General features: G+C 38.8%; 1 long non-coding RNA gene across 1 annotated transcript; it reads right to left on the minus strand.

Moving 5' to 3' along the window:
- Positions 1-391: 391 nt before the first annotated feature.
- LOC144365476 (uncharacterized) lies at positions 392-4,753 on the minus strand. Its single transcript, XR_013423952.1, has 2 exons — positions 2,107-4,753; positions 392-1,622 (listed from the first exon to the last, which is right to left on the minus strand). It is a non-coding gene; the product is annotated as an uncharacterized LOC144365476 (long non-coding RNA).
- Positions 4,754-5,044: the final 291 nt, after the last annotated feature.

Genomic DNA, 5,044 nt, shown 5'->3' on the forward strand with positions numbered 1-5,044 from the left:
CAAGGATTCATTGCTTCTTTGGACCCTACTGACTTGAGGTTTTCTAAAGGAGCTGGTTTGCTTAACTCTCTGTGTATATGTGTGGGTCATTTCCACATGTTGAAGACTTCTAGACCTCTCTGGGCCCACTGACCTGTGTAATTTCTTCTCCCTGAAGGGGCTGAATGCACATATTCTGCTTAGCTTCTTTCTTCCACTGGACCCTTCTATGCAATACCCAAACACTCTGCAAACCCTTGCCATATAGCTACATAGGGTATTACATTTTTGCCACTCTTTTCCATTAATTTATATATTTTTCTTTTCTTTCTTTATTTTTTTGGTTCAAGGCATTGAACCCTGCCAAGGCCAATGTCTCGGCTTGGCACCAGAATCACGAGGCACTCACAGCTTTGTAGGTTCAAACAGCAATTCTTTATTCCAGCTCTCACACCGCCTCCACACAGGTCCAGGGGCAAACACGTTCTTCCGTCTCCCGCACAAACCACCTACTCCACGAGGCTCTCTCCAAATCCCATTTTAATCTCACGAGAACTCAATGGGAACAAGCAGCAGGAACACCCTAATCCCAGCAATAATCTTCAACTTCCAACTTCCCTAAAACCCATTATCTTAAACTGGCAACGCCTTAAACTCAAGGAGCTGGTTACTTCCTCAAACCTGATCAGCTCTAAACCCGAATCCGCCTTGGTCCTTGAGCAAGGTCACCTTATTAAAGCATGCATGCAATGTTCCATCAAATGTCCTCTAAGCAGCATGGGGTACGCTTGGCAAGGAAATTTCGATGCGTCATTCCTACTTGGTAATGGCCCTCAGCATCTCCCCCCTTCTGATTAATTAAACAACAAGCAATGCGGCTTAGGACCGTGCCTGGTAGGTTGTCCAATTCAACATATGGTTCTTACCCGTCAACGGATGAACTGACCTCTAGGCGTCAGTCCCCTGTCTTAGGTTGAATCCACTGCAATCAGATCAACCCGTCGCTGACTACCGGTCCAGCATTCAGCCATGCTTGTGGATAGGCCTAAGCACCAGTGGGGGGGTGAGGTTCTTGCCTCACCTCTGTTGGTCCCCAAATTTAACCTTGGTGCCAGTGGGGGGGTGAGGTTCTTGCCTCACCTCTGTTGGCCCCCAAATTTAAGACCATCACTAGTAGAAGGGAGGAAGATACAGAAATGCCACGACACCAAGCCAATTGACGGCTCCTTTGGAAAAATTGCATCACTGGTGACACCATCAGCAAAGATGTCAGCATTACCACAATTAACATGGGGTGCGCTGGCAAGGAAATTGCATCACTGGTGACACCATCAGCAAAAATATGCCAGCAGTACCACAATTCGCTGCACCAGACGATAGTTCACAATGCATGCAACTGATATATAGTCCAGGCAAGTTCTGCAGGCAGTTCAAATCGGAGGAGTCTATCAATATGTCCATTTCCTCCCAAAGTAAATCAAGTCCTTGATTGAGCATTACTTGTTGAGTTATATTCATTGATGCATCAGTTTATACAGTTTACTGTGGTAGCTATCATAGAAGCTGTAGTTTGGTTTTCTTAGTCTTCACCGGCACTGGGATGGAGATGGGAATTCTGGCAATGATGTTAAAGAGACATTATCCTGAACAGAATTATTAAATATAATGAAAAGGAAAAGTGAAAGTAAACAAACAGATCTGTTAATCACCTTTAAAAACAATAGTAAGCAAACAGATCTATTAACCACCTTTGAAAACAATCATTAACAGCTGTTTACCTAATTAGATTAAACCATTTAAATCACGTGAATAAAAAAAAAAAAGAAAATTTGGATCCATTTTTTCATGAGCGCTCCTCATATGGACATACACACATACTGACATGCAACACAAAACAGTGCAGACATAACATACAACACATAAGACAATAAAAACGGCCTTGTAGCTTTACCTAGGTAAAATCTCCATTGCAATGTTTAAAAACTCCACAGTCAAAAAATAAAACACAGTCAAAAACAAAACTGATCAGAAAAACATTAACCTAGGTTTGTATGAGCTCAAAATATGAAATAGAACTTTATGATGTGGGAAAAATGCAATAATAAAATAGATATTGAAAAAAAGCACCGTGGTTAATCACTGTCGAAGATGTAAGAATAGCCAAGCTGGAGCTCTGGATATCAGCTGTTATGGATTTCAGTCAAATCATCTTTTTCTGTAGAAATTGCTCTAGTTAGTGTCTCTGGAATCCAAATCGGCTGCTGTTCTCCCTGTGGAAACACAAAAATGGAACCCCGACTCCAGACAAACACTGGGTCAGGACCTTTCCATTGTCCTGTTAGAATCTTTCCAAAGTACCTTAGGCTTATGTACATTTTTCAGATACATATGTCTTTCTGCAGCACTATGTCCTGATGAATCCAAATTTAGAAAGTTTAGAGTAAAAAAGGGTTATTTTAAGTTTATCTTTGGGGGATATATACCCCTTTGATCCTTTTAAATTTAAGTCTTTCAAAAGCATTTTGCCTTAGTTTTTAGAATTACTTTAGTCCTTTTAATTTTTAGATGTGGTTTTAAACCATAGTTGTCTTAGCCTATTGCATTTTCTATCTGAAATACCTTTACTTGACATTTTCAACCATTTTTTATCTTATTTCTATCTTCTACTTTTCTTCTAAGGTTTTTATATTTACCCTTAGTTGCTTTTTTCTCTCCTAGTTTTCTTTTGTTTCCTATTTTTTGGGTATAAAATTCTTGTCTTTCTACATCTTTTTTATCTTCCTATATCTTTTTTATCTTTCTACATCTTCTCTTTTTTTACCTTCCTGTACTTCTGTTTTTGAAGTTTTCCACTTCAAATTTTTAATCTTCTTTATCTAAATCTTTTATCTTATTATCTTCCCATTTTCATGGGTTATTTTTTTTTCTCCATCATGAAGGCATCTTAACCACCTTCAATTTAACCTTTTAAAGCCTTTTGCAACTTACTTAGACATTTTACAACTTTTTACTTTACCACACAGATTATCTCATCTCCCTCTTTTTGGTTTAATAAGTACATTTTAATAGTTTGATGAGTAAAGCAATCTTTTATTCGCCATGAAGGTATCCCAACAACCTTCAATTTAACCTTTTAAAGCCTTTTAATTATCATCTATACTGTACTTTTAAATGTACTTTTCACCACCTACCGCTTCACTTTTAAACGAGGCTTAGATTCTGTTTAAATCGCTTTAATGTTAGTTTACATGGCTGACCTTCAACCAAAGGCTTTTTACTCCATTAAGAAGCTTTGTCTCAATCTGCCATGTACAAATACCTTTTTTCTTCTTTCTTCCTTTCTCAAGCTTTTAAAGTAAGTCTAGTTTCCTCAAAATCTTTTTAAATGGCATTTACAACTTTTTACTTTACCATACAGAGATTATCTCATCTAGAAACATTTATTTAACCTTTAACCTTTTATATTAAAATATATTTCCACATCTTGAACCTTTTTATATCCCTTTTTTAACCATTAACACTTTTTATAAATTCACATTCTGAAACAACCCTTGTAAAATTACTCCACTTTAATAAGATGAAATACTTTTATGTTTTCTAAGGTACTATTATACTGTAATTGAAACCCAACTGAAACTTCTTATACTCTCTGTATATAAATTACACATGATAGAATCTTAACTCTTAGTAACCTTGTTTAGCAAAGACACAGACCAAAGCAATAAACTTTTTTCTATTTACCAATTTATGAAAACACACATAATGTTTAAATATATTACCTTATAGAACTTAATAAGTAAAGAGTACTTGATTTCATATTTAGTGGTTGATATTTTAACACTTTAGCTTTGTAAATTAATCAGATGTCTGAAAAAACCAAGATCTTAGACAAGTATAGTAAATAGAACTAGCCATCTCTTTCTTGTTGAAGAAAAATCCTTCTACAGGATACCATGATGGTCCCATCGATATACTTAATAACTCGTCTTTAAAAAGCCATGGGCTACATTTTTGTATCATATCAACATATGCCCTAATTTTTCTTGGTCTTACTGGGGTGCCTCCTTCCTCTAGCAATCTCTCTTCCTCGGAGGCGAAAAACTTCAAACCTTGAGTCAACCATTTTCCCCAGTTTGCCTGAGAAAGTTCTAGGAACAGGCAACTTGAAATAAAAACAAAATAAATCAAAACAAGAACACGTTGTTTTTTGAAATGGTCACCCATTTTTTTTGCTCTCCTTCAGGATCGAGCAAATTCACTTACCCCCAAGCTTCAGACATCCCAAGTACGGGCCACCAAAATGCCAAAGGCCAATGTCTCGGCTTGGCACCAGAATCACGAGGCACTCACAGCTTTGTAGGTTCAAACAGCAATTCTTTATTCCAGCTCTCACACCGCCTCCACACAGGTCCAGGGGCAAACACGTTCTTCCGTCTCCCGCACAAACCACCTACTCCACGAGGCTCTCTCCAAATCCCATTTTAATCTCACGAGAACTCAATGGGAACAAGCAGCAGGAACACCCTAATCCCAGCAATAATCTTCAACTTCCAACTTCCCTAAAACCCATTATCTTAAACTGGCAACGCCTTAAACTCAAGGAGCTGGTTACTTCCTCAAACCTGATCAGCTCTAAACCCGAATCCGCCTTGGTCCTTGAGCAAGGTCACCTTATTAAAGCATGCATGCAATGTTCCATCAAATGTCCTCTAAGCAGCATGGGGTACGCTTGGCAAGGAAATTTCGATGCGTCATTCCTACTTGGTAATGGCCCTCAGCAGAACCCAGGGATTCTTTACCACTGAGCTAAATCCCCAGCCCTTTGTATTTTTAATTTTGAGACAGAGTCTCATTAAGTTGCCCAGGCTGACCTTAAACTTTCCATCCTCCTGCCTCAGCCTCCCAAGTCGCTGGGATGGCAGGCCTGTGTCACTGTACTTGGCTATTATTATTAACAATGAGCCTGGGGCTGGGGATGTGGCTCAAGTGGTAGCGTGCTCGCCTGGCATGTGTGCGGCCCGGGTTCGATCCTCAGCACCACATACCAACAAAGATGTTGTGTCCG

This window comes from Ictidomys tridecemlineatus, chromosome 7, assembly GCF_052094955.1.
Source record: "Ictidomys tridecemlineatus isolate mIctTri1 chromosome 7, mIctTri1.hap1, whole genome shotgun sequence".
Classification (NCBI taxonomy): Eukaryota; Metazoa; Chordata; class Mammalia; order Rodentia; family Sciuridae; genus Ictidomys; species Ictidomys tridecemlineatus.